The following is an 18460-nucleotide window of genomic DNA, read 5'->3' as shown; positions in this document are numbered from 1 at the left end:
GTAAGGGCATCAAGGGATATGGCGATAGGGCCGGTGAGTGGAATTGAGGCAGGAGATCAGCCATGATCTCATTGAATCCCCTGCACTGCTTAAAAATCTGTTCCATTACCTTTTTTTTTATAGTTCTGACGAAAGGTTATCGACCTGAAACGTTACCTCTGTTGCTCTCTTCGCAGATGCTGCCTGACCTGCTGAGTATCTCCAGCATTTTCTGTTTCAATTCATATTTCCAGCATCTGCAGTATTTTCTCAGTTCGCATTTCTTTCATTGTGCAAAACAAGGATATCGCTTAATTAATGACGCTTTGAAAGCAACATAAAAGTTTAACAAAATAACTACCGCCCAACGTGGGGCTCGAACCCACGACCCTGAGATTAAGAGTCTCATGCTCTACCGACTGAGCTAGCCGGGCCTGTTGCAGCAACATTGCTTTGTCGCTGATTGCAGTCAGGAACCTTGTGGCTCCGGCCGGTCACAACAGCATGTCTGAGCCGCGTTTCTGCAAACTACGAAACAAGTTCTCCAGAAGCCCGAGGCGTATAAGGACCTCAAGCAGCAAAATCCCTTTCATTAACCACAGGGGTTCAGGCAAATTTCTGATCACAAATCGCTTTAGTCCTTGTCAATATCGCTTGTCTATTTCCCGGAGATTCCCGATTCTGTCTGTCTCTCTGGCTCTGTTTATTGTGTCTGTGGCCACCTGCGGGTAGATTTTGAACGAATTACCTGTGTTTGTGTCTGCTTGTTACTTTAAACAAATGAGGGCATCAGGCGCTTCTGTGCATGACACTGAGGAATCAGGAGAAGGCAGGAGGAATGAAACAGTGTTTGTGGAACGAGTATATATACAAACTACGAACATCCGTGGTTATGTTGTGGACCTCATGGTGCAACGGCAGCACATCTGACTCCAGATCAGAAAGTTCTGCGTGTTCAAATCTAATCGATCTCCCAACTGAACTATTTCAGCGTTGTATAGGTGGTAATTCAAACAGCCCCAAAACGCTCTGTTTCCTCACCGGGAATCGAACCCGGGCCGCGGCGGTAAAAGTGCCTGAATCCTAACCACTGGACTACCAGAAAAGCTGCAGCAAGTCTCCTGCCAGCAAGCACAGCAACGCAGTGTTTCCTGCCTGCTCCTTTGCAATTCAGATCCATTCGCGCCAGGCAAACTGTTCGGACAAAATGATATTTTTAACATGAGAACACAAAAGACGTGTTCGCGAAAGCACGGCACCAAGTGCGGGTAGGCATCCACTTGAAATCGATTTCCTTCAGTGGCTTTCTCTGGATGTTGTCTCTCTCGGTGCCGGCGAACATTTCATTGATGCATTTGTCCTGAACTGAAGCCTTTTGCCCATCTCGCGAGGTCAGAGCTGCTCTGTCTGTCTATTACCTGCCTGTTACCCTTATCGGGAACAGGCCGCCTTTTCAACGTTCAACAGCAAACCCAGAAAGACAAATAAACAGAAAGATGTGTCTCTCAGCCCCGGTGGCAAAGGTGCAATGGATGTTAATCCAAATAAATCCCCCGTGAGTCTGTGTGCATTGGCTTCCTTATAAAGTTTGTATTTGAAATGTGCGGGAAAAGTGTAAAATTATGAAAACATCCTGATGGCCAGTACGGGGATCAAACTCGCGACCTTGTCGTTATTAACACCAGGCTTTCACCAACTGGGCTAACCGCCCACAATGCTCTTGTTGGCCAGGCTCGCACCCAGGCTGCGAGATTGTCTTTCAGCCTCACACTGGGTGACCGAGTTACTGCACAATCATTGAACACACCACATCGGTTAAACATTGTTAACTGTTCGTATATACAACTGGGCAGAGTGTAAATCGAAACTAACAGAAAGACAGCTCTATGGTCTAACAAACCTCATTCTAAAATTTATTATCGCACCACAGCCCCTCCCACAAACACTGCTCCGGTATAAGAGCAGACGGCGGGACCCCGACTGGATTCGCACCTGCAGCGGACGGTTGGAGCCGGATCCAGCATGTCCGATGTGGTTTCACTCCAATTCGTTTGGGAAACGCGGCATCAGGAGCGTAACATTTCTCCTCATTCACTCCTCTTGTAGTGAAGGAGACAGAAAGTAACTAAAACCTACCGAAACCCGGGACCTTTAGATCTTCAGTCTAACGCTCTCCCAACTGAGCTATTTCGGCTTCACATCAAAAGCAGTATACTGTTGTTCTTTTGGAGGTTTTTCTATCCCCGGGTGGAATTGCCCCTCTCGCTCATTCCTCACTTCGGGCAATGTGACCCGACCAGATCTCGGAGCTCAGGTTGTGTTAATGTAAAGCTGCAGTGTTGATAAAGATACAATGCTGACACAGCACGGGGGACCTCACTGTGTTGGACACAGCGTGAAATGCAATGACATGTTCAAATAAAGTTACAGAGCACAACACATGTGTAAAATTCCCTGTTCTTTTCTCCACACTGATGGGTTGTGAAGGGAGAGACGGGCCGAAGTCTCACTGAGCCGCACTGATCACGAGCCAAATCAAGTTCAATCTTCAGGTATGGTGCTGAGCCCGACACAGAAGTGAAAATGCCCGTTGTTCTTAGTTCCTCACGGAGTGGGCTACTGAGCAATACAGGAAGGGCTAATGAACATCTTAATGCTCAAGTTATCACGGGCCACGGACTCTCTGATTACAGGCTTGCACACGTTTGTATGTTTCAAAATTTGCATTTTTCACACTGGCAATGAATTAATCGATAGCCGTGCCTGTGATAAGCTAAGTTTGTTGGGAGGTGCAGTGGGCAAGAAGATACACGGAAGACTGATGAAAACCGTGACTGCCCTGACACTGTGAGCTGCAGTTAAGTGTTGGCAACATTTAAAGTCAGCCAGTCTAAATTTGACAGAAATCAATTCCTGCTGACTTTGAAACAGCACGCATTTTACAGAAATCAAGGATGTATATTTTGTATCGCTGTATGAAGAGTGATGTTGAGCAGCGGTGTGGAAAGTTGAATCAGGGGCGGAGCATTGCTCCGTAAGGGTGCGTTGCATGGTGGCAATTCAAACAGCCCCAAAACGCACTGTTCCCTGACACGGGAATCGAACCCAGGCCACGGCGGTGAAAGCGCCGAATCCTAACCACTAGACCACCAGGGAAGCTGCTGCCAGCCTTCTGGCAGCAAGCACATCAACACAGCTTTTCATGCCTGCCCCTTTGCAATTCAGATCCTTTCGCGCCAGGCAAACTGTTCGGACAAAATTATATTTTTTACATGAGAACACAACAGACGTGTTCGCGAAAGCTCGGCACCAAGTGCGGGTAGGCATCCACTTGAAATCGATTCCCTCCTGTGTTTTTCTCTGGATGTTGTCTCTCTCGGTGCGGGGCGAACAAATCATTGATGCATTTGTACTTCATTGGTTCCAGTGATGAACGATTGCCGTTACGTGGATAGACCAGAGAAGTTGGAGCTGTTCTCCTTAGAGCATAGACGGCTAAGAGGAAATTTGACAGAGGGTTTTAAAATCAAGAAAACGATTAGATAGAGTAAATAAACAGAAAAGATGGATGAATACAAAAGACAAAGCTGAAGTGTCTGTAACCATCCTGAGAGAAGCCAGACTTCATTCAATTCGATTAATTCCAAGCGATATTAAGAAACAGCTGAGCTGATTCGTTACAGCAAATGCAATGAGCTCCGACAACACTCCGTCTGCAGCACTAAAAGCGTGTGCTCCAGAACTAGCCACGCCTCGGGGAAGCGGTTGTGTTAAGAGATTGAGTAAACTAGGCCTGTAATCTCTTGAATTCGGAAGAATGAGAGGGGATCTCATGAAGCATGCAAAATTATTACACGGTTTGATCGGTTGGATGCTGGGAGAATGATTCCCTTGGCTGGGGAGTCTAGAACCAGTGGACACAGCCTCAGGATAAAGGTTAGGCCATTCAGGACTGAGAGAAGACATTTCTTCACACAGAAAGTGGTGAATCTTTGGAATTCTCTTCCCCAGAGTGCTGTGGAGGCTCAGTTATTGGGTATATTCAAAACAGAAGTGGGTAGATTTCTGACTGGTAAGGGCATCAAGGAATATGGCGATAGGGCCGGTGAGTGGAATTGAGGCAGGAGATCAGCCATGATCTCATTGAATCCCCTGCACTGCTTAAAAATCTGTTCCATTACCTTTTTTTTTATAGTTCTGACGAAAGGTTATCGACCTGAAACGTTACCTCTGTTTCTCTCTTCGCAGATGCTGCCTGACCTGCTGAGTATCTCCAGCATTTTCTGTTTCAATTCATATTTCCAGCATCTGCAGTATTTTCTCAGTTCGCATTTCTTTCATTGTGCAAAACAAGGATATCGCTTAATTAATGACGCTTTGAAAGCAACATAAAAGTTTAACAAAATAACTACCGCCCAACGTGGGGCTCGAACCCACGACCCTGAGATTAAGAGTCTCATGCTCTACCGACTGAGCTAGCCGGGCCTGTTGAAGCAACATTGCTTTGTCGCTGATTGCAGTCAGGAACCTTGTGGCTCCGGCCCGGTCACAACAGCATGTCTGAGCCGCGTTTCTGCAAACTATGAAACAAGTTCTCCAGAAGCCCAAGGCGTATAAGGAACTCAAGCAGCAAAATCCCTTTCATTAACCACAGGGGTTCAGGCAAATTTCTGATCACAAATCGCTTTAGTCCTTCTCAATATCGCTTGTCTATTTCCCGGAGATTCCCGATTCTGTCTGTCTCTCGGCTCTGTTTATTGTGTCTGTGGCCACCTGCGGGTAGATTTTGAACGAATTACCTGTGTTTGTGTCTGCTTGTTACTTTAAACAAATGAGGGCATCAGGCGCTTCTGTGCATGACACTGAGGAATCAGGAGAAGGCAGGAGGAATGAAACAGTGTTTGTGGAACGAGTATATATACAAACTACGAACATCCGTGGTTATGTTGTGGACCTCATGGTGCAACGGTAGCGCATCTGACTCCAGATCAGAAAGTCTGCGTGTTCAAATCTAATCGATCTCCCAACTGAGCTATTTCAGCGTTGTATGGTGGCTATTCAAACAGCCCCAAAACGCACTGTTTCCTTACCGGGAATCGAACCCGGGCCGCGGCGGTAAAAGTGCCTGGAATCCTAACCACTAGACTACCAGAAAAGCTGCAGCAAGTCTCCTGCCAGCAAACACAGCAATGCAGTGTTTCCTGCTTGCTCCTTTGCAATTCAGATCCTTTCGCGCCAGGCAAACTGTTCGGACAAAATGATATTTTTAACATGAGAACACAAAAGACGTGTTCGCGAAAGCACGGCACCAAGTGCGGGTAGGCATCCACTTGAAATCGATTTCCTTCAGTGGTTTTCTCTGGATGTTGTCTCTTTCGGTGCCGGCGAACATTTCATTGATGCATTTGTCCTGAACTGAAGCCTTTTGCCCTTCTCGCGGGGTCAGAGCTGCTCTGTCTGTCTATTACCTTACTGTTAACCTTATCGGGAACAGGCCACCTGTTCAACGTTCAACAGCAAACCCAGAAAGACAAATAAACAGAAAGATGTGTCTCTCAGCCCCGGTGGCAAAGGTGCAATGGATGTTAATCCAAATAAATCCCCCGTGAGTCTGTGTGCATTGGCTTCCTTATAAAGTTTGTATTTGAAATGTGCGGGAAAAGTGTAAAATTATGAAAACATCCTGATGGCCAGTACGGGGATCAAACTCGCGACCTTGTCGTTATTAACACCAGGCTTTCACCAACTGGGCTAACCGGCCACAATGCTCTTGTTGGCCAGGCTCGCACCCAGGCTGCGAGATTGTCTTTCAGCCTCACACTGGGTGACCGAGTTACTGCTCAATCATTGAACACACCACATCGGTTAAACATTGTTAACTGTTCGTATATACAACTGGGCAGAGTGTAAATCGAAACTAACAGAAAGACAGCTCTATGGTCTAACAAACCTCATTCTAAAATTTATTATCGCACCACAGCCCCTCCCACAAACACTGCTCCGGTATAAGAGCAGACGGCGGGACCCCGACTGAATTCGCACCTGCAGCGGACGGTTGGAGCCGGATCCAGCATGTCCGATGTGGTTTCACTCCCATTCGTTTGGGAAACGCGGCATCAGGAGCGTAAAATTTCTCCTCATTCACTCCTCTTGTAGTGAAGGAGACAGAAAGTAACTAAAACCGACCGAAACCCGGGACCTTTAGATCTTCAGTCTAACGCTCTCCCAACTGAGCTATTTCGGCTTCACATCAAAAGCAGTATACTGTTGTTCTTTTGGAGGTTTTTCTATCCCCGGGTAGAATTGCCCCTCTCGCTCATTCCTCACTTCGGGCAATGTGACCGGACCAGATCTCAGAGCTCAGGTTGTGTTAATGTAAAGCTGCAGTGTTGATAAAGATACAATGCTGACACAGCACGGGGGACCTCACTCTGTTGGACACAGCGTGAAATGCAATGACATGTTCAAATAAAGTTACAGAGCACAACACATGTGTAAAATTCCCTGTTCTTTTCTCCACACTGATGGGTTGTGAAGGGAGAGACGGGCCGAAGTCTCACTGAGCCGCACTGATCACGAGCCAAATCAAGTTCAATCTTCAGGTATGGTGCTGAGCCCGACACAGAAGTGAAAATGCCCGTGGTTGTGGGTTGATTAATGATAATAGAAACAAATATGAAGTGTCTCACAGACTTCAATGATTCCTTAATACCGTTGGTTGTCTAAAAGCTATCAATCGCAGGTTAAAATGAGCAATTCATGATGCATCTTTGAAAGAGCTATCCAATCAGTCCCACTCCGCTGCTCTTCCCCCATAGCCCTGCTGACACTCCTGCCAGCGGAAACTGTTTCCCCCATAATTTTGATCACCTCTATTAAATCTCCCCTGACCAGTGATTAATGGAGTTCAACGCGGGCAAGTATCAGATCATCCAATTGGGGCCGAGCAAAGATCAGTCGGTGTGTGGTCTGAAAACATCATGTGGGAGAATAGTTTTTTTCTGTGAAGTAGCCGGTCCCGTTAAATTTTACAAATGTTGCCCCAGATCGCTGCTCTCTCAAGCAATGAACATTTTAAACCATTCTCCTAAAATGCAATGTATTAAATAAGATATGGGTTAACAGTTCAGGAGATGCAAAGAGCAAAATAAATGAATGAAGTTTCGACTGTCCCTCAGTAACCACATTATTATGACTTTCATTCCGCAAAATAAAGTTACCGGTTAATTAATGGTGATTAAAGCAGTTCTTATTTATTCACCTTAGATGCATGTAATTAATTTAATAAAATTACATCGCATTCATGAATAACAAACGGTGGTCTCAAAATTTCTTCCCTAACCGGGAATCGAACCCAGCTCCCGATACTGATAGGAATAAATTATTGAATCATTTAATGGTGACTCGAAAAATATCACACTAGTAAATTAAAATCACTGCTTTAATGTGTTTCGTTGTTGAAGGGGATTGAAAAAAGCCCAGACTGCGCCCGCGGTGAGACAGAGTTCGAACTTACAAAGAAGTTGGTGCTGTGAAGTAACAGCTGGGCGAAAGCTGACACCGATTAAAGGACGAGAAACCGCTCAATATAAAGGATGAGCTCACAAACGTTAATTTCTGTATTCTGTGTAAAAGGACTCCCAAATTCTTGAATATACTCAATGACTGAGCATCCACTGCCCTCTGAGGTTGAAAATTGCAAAGATTCACAAGCCTCTGAGTGAAGAAATGTCTCCTCATCTGAGTCTCAAATGGCCGGCCCCTTATCCTGAGACTCTGCCACCTAGTTCGAGACTCTCCAGCCAGGGGAAGCAACCTCTCATCTTCTACCGTTTCAAGCCCTCCAAGAAAATTGTACCTTTCAATGACAACACATCTCGTACTTCTGAACTCCCGAGATTATAGGCCCAATCTACTCAATCTCTCCTCATAGGACAATCCAATCATCATTGAAAACAATCAGATTTGATTCCCAGTCAGGGATTTCAGTTCTGACAAAGACAATTGAAGTCTGTGAGAATCTTATTAATTGTATTAAAACCAACAAAAATGTGTGTTGCACACTGAAGGAAATTGTAACATGTTTGCTGGGTGACAGTCAAACTTTAATAACTTTCTTCATAGATTCATAGATTTATAGCCAAAGGCGACGCCTTTATACAGCGTTTCCGTAGTGTAGTGGTTATCACGTTCGCCTAACACGCGAAAAGTCGCCGGTTCGAAACCGGGCGGCAACATTTTGTAAATCATGTTCATTTATGTCGTAGAAAAATGGATCAATTCTCATTTGTTATGCAATGTAACAAAGTCCTGTTACATTTGTGTTATTCTGTACAGTTCTGCACACACACTGAACACTACGGTGTCGCTCGCTCACTTCCGTTTCCGGACCTGACCGTGCAGACAGCCCCTCTCAAAGCTGCACATTCCGGCTGCTTTCAGTTGAATTGTGAAAAAATATTCAAGGATCCTGCAGCTTTACCTCGGTTCACAACAGCAGATCTAAGCCGCGTTTCTGCAATCTACAAACCATGTTTTCCAGAATTCCAAGGTGTATACGGAACTCAAACATTAAACTTCCCTTCATTAACCACAGGGGTTCAGGCAATTTTCTCTGATTCTATAAAACGTTATTAAAGTTTCACTGTCATCCGTAAAACATGTTAACAATTCCTGCAGTGTGCAACAAAATGTTGTGGATGGATTATTGATAATAGAAACAATTATGAAGTGTCTCACAGACTTCAATGATCCCTTAATGCCGTTGGTTAACTAAAATCCATCAATCGCAGGTTAAAATAAGCAATTCATGATGCATCTTTGAACGAGCTATCCAGTCAGTCCCACTCCGCAGGTCGTCCCCCATAGCCCTGCTGACACTCCTGCCAGTGGAAACTTTTTCCCCCATAATTTTGATCACCTCTATTAAATCTCCCCTGACCAGTGATTAATGGAGTTCAACGCGGGCAAGTGTCAGATCATCCACTTGGGGCCGAGCAAAGATTGGTCAGTGTGTGGTCTGAAAACATCATATGAGAGAATAGGTTTTTTCTGTGAAAGAGCCGGTCCCGATAAATTTTACAAATCTTGCCCCAGGTCGCTGATCTCTCAAGCAATGAAGATTTTAAACGATTCTCCTAAAATGCAATGTGTAAAATGAGATATGGGTTAACATTTCAGGAGATGCAAAGAGCAAAATAAATGAATGAAGTTTCGACTGTCCCTCAGGAACCATATTATCATGTCTTTCATTCTGCAAAATAAAGTTACCGGTTAATTAATGGTGATTATAGCAGTTCTTATTTATTCACATTAGATGCATGTAATTAATTTAATAAAATTACATCGCATTCATGAATAAGAAACGGTGGTATCAAAATTTCTTCTCTAACCGTGAATCGAACACAGCTCGCAGCACTGATAGGAATTCGTTATTGAATTATTGAATGGTGCCTCGAAAAATGTCACGCTGCGAAATTAAAATCACTGCTTTAATGTGTTTCGGTGTTGAAGGGGATTGAAAAAAGCCCAGACTGCGCCCGCGGTGAGACAGAGTTCGAACTTACAAAGAAGTTAGTGCTGCGAAGTAACCGCTGAGCGAAAGCTGACACCGATTAAAGGATTAGAAACCGCTCAATATAAAGGATGAGCTCACAAACGTTAATTTCTGTATTCTGTGTAAAAGGACTCCCAAATCCTTGAATATACTCAATGACTGAGCATCCACTGCCCTCTGAGGTTGAGAATTGCAAAGATTCACAAGCCTCTGAGTGAAGAAATGTCTCCTCATCTGACTCTCAAATGGCTGACCCCTTATCCTGAGACTCTGCCCCCTAGTTCTAGACTCTCCAGCCAGGGGAAACAACCTCTCAGCTTCTACCCTTTCAAGCCCTCCATGAAAATTGAACCTTTCAATGAGAACTCCTCTCGTTCTTCTGAACTCCAGAGATTATAGGCCCAATCTACTCAATCTCTCCTCATAGGACAATCCTATCATCATTGAAAACAATCAGGTTTGATTCCCAGTCAGGGATTTCAGTTCTGACAAAAATCATTGAATCTGTGAGAATCTTAATAATTGTATTAAAACCAACAAAAATGTGTGTTGCACACTGAAGGAAATTGTAACATGTTTGCTGGGTGGCAGTCAAACTTTAAAAACTTTCTTCATAGATTCATAGATGTCTAGCAAAAGGCGACTGTTTGATCCAGCGTTTTCGTAGTGTAGTGGTTATCACGTTCGCCTAACACGCAACCGGGCGGAAATATTTTGTAAATCATGTTCATTTAAATCGTAGAAAAATGGATCAATTCCCATTTGTTATGCAAAGTAACAAAGTCCTGTTACATTTGTGTTATTCTGTACAGTTGTGCACACACACAGAACACTACGGTGTCGCTCGCTCACTTCCGTTTCCAGCCCTGGCCGTGCAGACAGCCCCTCTCAAAGCTACACAATCCGGCTGCTTTCAGTTGAATTGTGAAAGATTATTCAAGGATCCTGCAGCTTTACTTCGGTTCACAACAGCAGATCGAAGCCGCGTTGCTGCAAACAACAAACCATGTTTTCCAGGATTACAAGGTGTATACGGAACTCAACCATTAAAATTCCCTTCATTAACCTCAGGGGTTCAGGTAATTTTCTATGATTCTATAACAAGTTATTAAAGTTTGACTGTCGTCCGGTATACATGTTAGCAATTCCTGCAGTGTGCAACAAAATGTTGTGGGTTGATTAATGATTATAGAAACAATTATGAAGTGTCTCACAGACTTCAATGATTCCTTAATACCGTTGGTTGACTAAAAGCTATCAATCGCAGGTTAAAATGAGCTATTCATGATGCATCTTTGAAAGAGCTATCCAATCAGTCCCACTCCGCTGCTCTTCCCCCATAGCCCTGCTGACACTCCTGCCAGTGGAAACTGTTTCCCCCATAATTTTGATCACCTCTATTAAATCTCCCCTGACCAGTGATTAATGGAGTTCAACGCGGGCAAGTATCAGATCATCCACTTGGGGCCGAGCAAAGATCAGTCAGTGTGTGGTCTGAAAACATCATGTGAGAGAATAGTTTTTTTCTGTGAAGTAGCCGGCCCCGTTAAATTTTACAAATGTTGCCCCAGATCGCTGCTCTCTCAAGCAATGAACATTTTAAACCATTCTCCTAAAATGCAATGTGTAAAATGAGATATGAGTTATCAGTTCAGGAGATGCAAAGAGCAAAATAAATGAATGAAGTTTCGACTGTCCCTCAGTAGCCATATTATCATGCCTTTCATTCTGCAAAATAAAGTTGCCGGTTAATTAATGGTGATTAAAGCAGTTCTTATTTATTCACATTAGATGCATGTAATTAATTTAATAAAATTACATCGCATTCATGAATAAGAAACGGTGATATCAAAATGTCTTCCCTAACCGGGAATCGAACCCAGCTCGCGACACTGATAGGAATACGTTATTGAATCATTTAATGGTGCCTCAAAAAATATCACACTGCTAAATTAAAATCACTGCTTTAATGTGTTTCGGTGTTGAAGGGGATTGAAAAAAGCCCAGACTGCGCCCGCGGTGAGACAGAGTTCGAACTTACAAAGAAGTTGGTGCTGTGAAGTAACAGCTGGGCGAAAGCTGACACCGATTAAAGGACGAGAAACCGCTCAATATAAAGGATGAGCTCACAAACGTTAATTTCTGTATTCTGTGTAAAAGGACTCCCAAATTCTTGAATATACTCAATGACTGAGCATCTACTGCCCTCTGAGGGTGAAAATTGCAAAGATTCACAAGCCTCTGAGTGAAGAAATGTCTCCTCATCTGAGACTCAAATGGCCGGCCCCTTATCCTGAGACTCTGCCTCCTAGTTCGAGACTCTCCAGCCAGGGGAAGCAACCTCTCATCTTCTACCGTTTCAAGCCCTCCAAGAAAATTGTACCTTTCAATGACAACACATCTCGTACTTCTGAACTCCAGAGATTATAGGCCCAATCTACTCAATCTCTCCTCATAGGACAATCCAATCATCATTGAAAACAATCAGGTTTGATTCCCAGTCAGGGATTTCAGTTCTGACAAAGACAATTGAAGTCTGTGAGAATCTTATTAATTGTATTAAAACGAACAAAAATGTGTGTTGCACACTGAAGGAAATTGTAACATGTTTGCTGGGTGACAGTCAAACTTAAATAACTTTCTTCATAGATTCATAGATTTATTGCCAAAGGCGACTGTTTTATCCAGCGTTTCCGTAGTGTAGTGGTTATCACGTTCGCCTAACACGCGAAAGGTCCCCGGTTCGAAACCGGGCGGAAACATTTTGTAAATCATGTTCATTTAAATCGTAGAAAAATGGATCAATTCGCATTTGTTATGCAATGTAACAAAGTCCTGTTACATTTGTGTTATTCTGTACAGTTGTACACACACACAGAACACTACGGTTTCGCTCGCTCACTTCCGTTTCCAGCCCTGACCGTGCAGACAGCCCCTCTCAAAGTTGCACATTCCGGCTGCTTTCAGTTGAATTGTGAAAGATTATTCAAGGATCCTGCAGCTTTACCTCGGTTCACAACAGCAGATCTAAGCCCCGTTTCTGCAAACTACAAACCATGTTTTCCAGAATTCCAAGGTGTATACGGAACTCAACCATTAAAATTCCCTTCATTAACCACAGGGGTTCAGGCAATTTTCTATGATTCTATAAAAAGTTATTGAAGTTTGACTGTCATCCGGTATACGTGTTAGCAATTCCTGCAGTGTGCAACAAAATGTTGTGGGTTGATTAATGATAATAGAAACAGTTATGAAGTGTCTCACAGACTTCAATGATCCCTTAATACCGTTGGTTAACTAAAATCTATCAATTGCAGGTTAAAATGAGGAATTCATTTTGCAACTTTGAAAGAGCTATCCAATCAGTCCCACTCCGCTGCTCTTCCCCCATAGCCCTGCTGACACTCCTGCCAGTGGAAACGGTTTCCCCCTTAATTTTGATCACCTCTATTAAATCTCCCCTGACCAGTGAATAATGGAGCTCAACGCGGGCAAGTGTCAGATCATTCACTTGGGGCCTAGCAAAGATCAGTCAGTGTGTTGTCTGAAAACATCATGTGAGAGAATCGGTTTTTTCTGTGAAATAGCCGGTCCCGTTAAATTTTACAAATGTTGCCCCAGATCGCTGCTCTCTCAAGCAATGAACATTTTAAACCATTCTCCTGAAATGCAATGTGTAAAATGAGATATGGGTTAACAGTTCAGGAGATGCAAAGAGCAAAATAAATGAATGAAGTTTCGACTGTCCCTCAGTAACCATATTATTATGTCTTTCATTCCGCAAAATAAAGTTACCGGTTAATTAATGGTGATTAAAGCAGTTCTTATTTATTCACATTAGATGCATGTAATTAATTTAATAAAATTACATCGCATTCATGAATAAGAAACGGTGATATCAAAATTTCTTCCCTAACCGTGAATCGAACCCAGCCTGCAACACTGATAGGAATAAATTATTGAATCATTTAATGGTGCCTCGAAAAATATCACACTACTAAATTAAAATCACTGCTTTAATGTGTTTCGGTGTTGAAGGGGATTGAAAAAAGCCCAGACTGCGCCCGCGGTGAGACAGAGTTCGAACTTACAAAGAAGTTGGTGCTGTGAAGTAACAGCTGGGCGAAAGCTGACACCGATTGAAGGACGAGAAACCGCTCAATATAAAGGATGAGCTCACAAACGTTAATTTCTGTATTCTGTGTAAAAGGACTCCCAAATTCTTGAATATACTCAATGACTGAGCATCCACTGCCCTCTGAGGTTGAGAATTGCAGAGATTCACAAGCCTCTGAGTGAAGAAATGTCTCCTCATCTGAGTCTCAAATGGCCGGCCCCTTATCCTAAGACTCTGCCTCCTAGTTCGAGACTCTCCAGCCAGGGGAAACAACCTCTCATCTTCTACCGTTTCATGCCCTCCAAGAAAATTGTACCTTTCAATGACAACACATCTCGTACTTCTGAACTCCAGAGATTATAGGCCCAATCTACTCAATCTCTCCTCATAGGACAATCCAATAATCATTGAAAACAATCAGGTTTGATTCCCAGTCAGGGATTTCAGTTCTGACAAAGACAATTGAAGTCTGTGAGAATCTTATTAATTGTATTAAAACGAACAAAAATGTGTGTTGCACACTGAAGGAAATTGTAACATGTTTGCTGGGTGACAGTCAAACTTAAATAACTTTCTTCATAGATTCATAGATTTATTGCCAAAGGCGACTGTTTTATCCGGCGTTTCCGTAGTGTAGTGGTTATCACGTTCGCCTAACACGCGAAAGGTCCCCGGTTCAAAACTGCGCGGAAACGTTTTGTAAATCATGTTCATTTAAATCGTAGAAAAATGGATCAATTCGCATTTGTTATGCAATGTAACAAAGTCCTGTTCCATTTGTGTTATTCTGTACAGTTGTACACACACACAGAACACTACGGTTTCGCTCGCTCACTTCCGTTTCCAGCCCTGACCGTGCAGACAGCCCCTCTCAAAGTTGCACATTCCGGCTGCTTTCAGTTGAATTGTGAAAGATTATTCAAGGATCCTGCAGCTTTACCTCGGTTCACAACAGCAGATCTAAGCCCCGTTTCTGCAAACTACAAACCATGTTTTCCAGAATTCCAAGGTGTATACGGAACTCAACCATTAAAATTCCCTTCATTAACCACAGGGGTTCAGGCAATTTTCTATGATTCTATAAAAAGTTATTGAAGTTTGACTGTCATCCGGTATACATGTTAGCAATTCCTGCAGTGTGCAACAAAATGTTGTGGGTTGATTAATGATAATAGAAACAGTTATGAAGTGTCTCACAGACTTCAATGATCCCTTAATACCGTTGGTTAACTAAAATCTATCAATTGCAGGTTAAAATGAGGAATTCATTTTGCAACTTTGAAAGAGCTATGCAATCAGTCCCACTCCGCTGCTCTTCCCCATAGCCCTGCTGACACTCCTGCCAGTGGAAACGGTTTCCCCCTTAATTTTGATCACCTCTATTAAATCTCCCCTGACCAGTGAATAATGGAGCTCAACGCGGGCAAGTGTCAGATCATCCACTTGGGGCCTAGCAAAGATCAGTCAGTGTGTGGTCTGAAAACATCATGTGAGAGAATCGGTTTTTTCTGTGAAATAGCCGGTCCCGTTAAATTTTACAAATGTTGCCCCAGATCGCTGCTCTCTCAAGCAATGAACATTTTAAACCATTCTCCTGAAATGCAATGTGTAAAATGAGATATGGGTTAACAGTTCAGGAGATGCAAAGAGCAAAATAAATGAATGAAGTTTCGACTGTCCCTCAGTAACCATATTATTATGTCTTTCATTCCGCAAAATAAATTTACCGGTTAATTAATGGTGATTAAAGCAGTTCTTATTTATTCACATTAGATGCATGTAATTAATTTAATAAAATTACATCGCATTCATGAATAAGAAACGGTGATATCAAAATTTCTTCCCTAACCGGGAATCGAACCCAGCTCGCGATACTGATAGGAATACGTTATTGAATCATTTAATGGTGCCTCAAAAAATATCACACTGCTAAATTAAAATCACTGCTTTAATGTGTTTCGGTGTTGAAGGGGATTGAAAAAAGCCCAGACTGCGCCGCGGTGAGACAGAGTTCGAACTTACAAAGAAGTTGGTGCTGTGAAGTAACAGCTGGGCGAAAGCTGACACCGATTGAAGGACGAGAAACCGCTCAATATAAAGGATGAGCTCACAAACGTTAATTTCTGTATTCTGTGTAAAAGGACTCCCAAATTCTTGAATATACTCAATGACTGAGCATCCACTGCCCTCTGAGGTTGAGAATTGCAAAGATTCACAAGCCTCTGAGTGAAGAAATGTCTCCTCATCTGAGTCTCAAATGGCCGGCCCCTTATCCTGAGACTCTGCCTCCTAGTTCGAGACTCTCCAGCCAGGGGAAACAACCTCTCATCTTCTACCGTTTCATGCCCTCCAAGAAAATTGTACCTTTCAATGACAACACATCTCGTACTTCTGAACTCCAGAGATTATAGGCCCAATCTACTCAATCTCTCCTCATAGGACAATCCAATCATCATTGAAAACAATCAGGTTTGATTCCCAGTCAGGGATTTCAGTTCTGACAAAGACAATTGAAGTCTGTGAGAATCTTATTAATTGTATTAAAACGAACAAAAATGTGTGTTGCACACTGAAGGAAATTGTAACATGTTTGCTGGGTGACAGTCAAACTTAAATAACTTTCTTCATAGATTCATAGATTTATTGCCAAAGGCGAGTGTTTTATCCAGCATTTCCGTAGTGTAGTGGTTATCACTGTTCGCCTAACATGCGAAAAGTCCCCGGTTCGAAACCGGGCGGAAACATTTTGTAAATCATGTTCATTTAAATCGTAGAAAAATGGATCAATTCGCATTTGTTATGCAATGTAACAAAGTCCTGTTACATTTGTGTTATTCTGTACAGTTCTACACACACACAGAACACTACGGTTTCACTCGCTCACTTCCGTTTCCAGCCCTGACCGTGCAGACAGCCCTTCTCAAAGTTGCACATTCCGGCTGCTTTCAGTTGAATTGTGAAAGATTATTCAAGGATCCTGCAGCTTTACCTCGGTTCACAACAGCAGATCTAAGCCCCGTTTCTGCAAACTACAAACCATGTTTTCCAGAATTCCAAGGTGTATACGGAACTCAACCATTAAAATTCCCTTCATTAACCACAGGGGTTCAGGCAATTTTCTATGATTCTATAAAAAGTTATTGAAGTTTGACTGTCATCCGGTATACATGTTAGCAATTCCTGCAGTGTGCAACAAAATGTTGTGGGTTGATTAATGATAATAGAAACAGTTATGAAGTGTCTCACAGACTTCAATGATCCCTTAATACCGTTGGTTAACTAAAATCTATCAATTGCAGGTTAAAATGAGGAATTCATATTGCATCTTTGAAAGAGCTATCCAATCAGTCCCACTCCGCTGCTCTTCCCCCATAGCCCTGCTGACACTCCTGCCAGTGGAAACGGTTTCCCCCTTAATTTTGATCACCTCTGTGAAATCTCCCCTGACCAGTGAATAATGGATCTCAACGCGGGCAAGTGTCAGATCATCCACTTGGGGCCTGAAAACATCATGTGAGAGAATCGGTTTTTTCTGTGAAATAGCCGGTCCCGTTAAATTTTACAAATGTTGCCCCAGATCGCTGCTCTCTCAAGCAATGAACATTTTAAACCATTCTCCTGAAATGCAATGTGTAAAATGAGATATGGGTTAACAGTTCAGGAGATGCAAAGAGCAAAATAAATGAATGAAGTTTCGACTGTCCCTCAGTAACCATATTATTATGTCTTTCATTCCGCAAAATAAAGTTACCGGTTAATTAATGGTGATTAAAGCAGTTCTTATTTATTCACATTAGATGCATGTAATTAATTTAATAAAATTACATCGCATTCATGAATAAGAAACGGTGATATCAAAATTTCTTCCCTAACCGGGAATCGAACCCAGCCTGCAAAACTGATAGGAATAAATTATTGAATCATTTAATGGTGCCTCGAAAAATATCACACTACGAAATTAAAATCACTGCTTTAATGTGTTTCGGTGTTGAAGGGGATTGAAAAAAGCCCAGACTGCGCCCGCGGTGAGACAGAGTTCGAACTTACAAAGAAGTTGGTGCTGTGAAGTAACAGCTGGGCGAAAGCTGACACCGATTGAAGGACGAGAAACCGCTCAATATAAAGGATGAGCTCACAAACGTTAATTTCTGTATTCTGTGTAAAAGGACTCCCAAATTCTTGAATATACTCATGACTGAGCATCCACTGCCCTCTGAGGTTGAGAATTGCAAAGATTCACAAGCCGCTGAGTGAAGAAATGTCTCCTCATCTGAGTCTCAAATGGCCGGCCCCTTATCCTGAGACTCTGCCTCCTAGTTCGAGACTCTCCAGCCAGGGGAAACAACCTCTCATCTTCTACCGTTTCATGCCCTCCAAGAAAATTGTACCTTTCAATGACAACACATCTCGTACTTCTGAACTCCAGAGATTATAGGCCCAATCTACTCAATCTCTCCTGATAGGACAATCCAATCATCATTGAAAACAATCAGGTTTGATTCCCAGTCAGGGATTTCAGTTCTGACAAAGACAATTGAAGTCTGTGAGAATCTTATTAATTGTATTAAAACGAACAAAAATGTGTGTTGCACACTGAAGGAAATTGTAACATGTTTGCTGGGTGACAGTCAAACTTAAATAACTTCCTTCATAGATTCATAGATTTATTGCCAAAGGCGACTGTTTTATCCGGCGTTTCCGTAGTGTAGTGGTTATCACGTTCGCCTAACACGCGAAAAATCCCCGGTTCGAAACCGGGCAGAAACATTTTGTAATTCATGTTCATATAAATCGTAGAAAAATGGATC

General features: G+C 42.8%; 7 non-coding genes across 7 annotated transcripts; 5 read left to right on the top strand and 2 right to left on the bottom strand.

Moving 5' to 3' along the window:
- Nucleotides 1–340: 340 nt before the first annotated feature.
- On the bottom strand, nt 341–413 carry trnak-cuu (transfer RNA lysine (anticodon CUU)). Its single transcript has one exon. It is a non-coding gene; the product is annotated as a tRNA-Lys (tRNA).
- A 3978-nt stretch (nt 414–4391) lies between these two features.
- On the bottom strand, nt 4392–4464 carry trnak-cuu (transfer RNA lysine (anticodon CUU)). Its single transcript has one exon. It is a non-coding gene; the product is annotated as a tRNA-Lys (tRNA).
- Nucleotides 4465–8143: 3679 nt separating this feature from the next.
- trnav-aac (transfer RNA valine (anticodon AAC)) lies at nt 8144–8216 on the top strand. Its single transcript has one exon. It is a non-coding gene; the product is annotated as a tRNA-Val (tRNA).
- Nucleotides 8217–12224: 4008 nt separating this feature from the next.
- On the top strand, nt 12225–12297 carry trnav-aac (transfer RNA valine (anticodon AAC)). Its single transcript has one exon. It is a non-coding gene; the product is annotated as a tRNA-Val (tRNA).
- A 1977-nt stretch (nt 12298–14274) lies between these two features.
- On the top strand, nt 14275–14347 carry trnav-aac (transfer RNA valine (anticodon AAC)). Its single transcript has one exon. It is a non-coding gene; the product is annotated as a tRNA-Val (tRNA).
- A 1975-nt stretch (nt 14348–16322) lies between these two features.
- Nucleotides 16323–16396, top strand: trnav-aac (transfer RNA valine (anticodon AAC)). Its single transcript has one exon. It is a non-coding gene; the product is annotated as a tRNA-Val (tRNA).
- Nucleotides 16397–18346: 1950 nt separating this feature from the next.
- trnav-aac (transfer RNA valine (anticodon AAC)) lies at nt 18347–18419 on the top strand. The gene has a single exon. It is a non-coding gene; the product is annotated as a tRNA-Val (tRNA).
- Nucleotides 18420–18460: the final 41 nt, after the last annotated feature.

The sequence above is a fragment of the Somniosus microcephalus genome, unplaced genomic scaffold, assembly GCF_052327205.1.
Source record: "Somniosus microcephalus isolate GS21.2 unplaced genomic scaffold, FLI_Smic_1.0 unresolved_chr4, whole genome shotgun sequence".
Classification (NCBI taxonomy): domain Eukaryota; kingdom Metazoa; phylum Chordata; class Chondrichthyes; order Squaliformes; family Somniosidae; genus Somniosus; species Somniosus microcephalus.
Note: the sequence above shows the minus strand (reverse complement) of the source record. Positions and strands in the feature narration are given on the sequence as shown.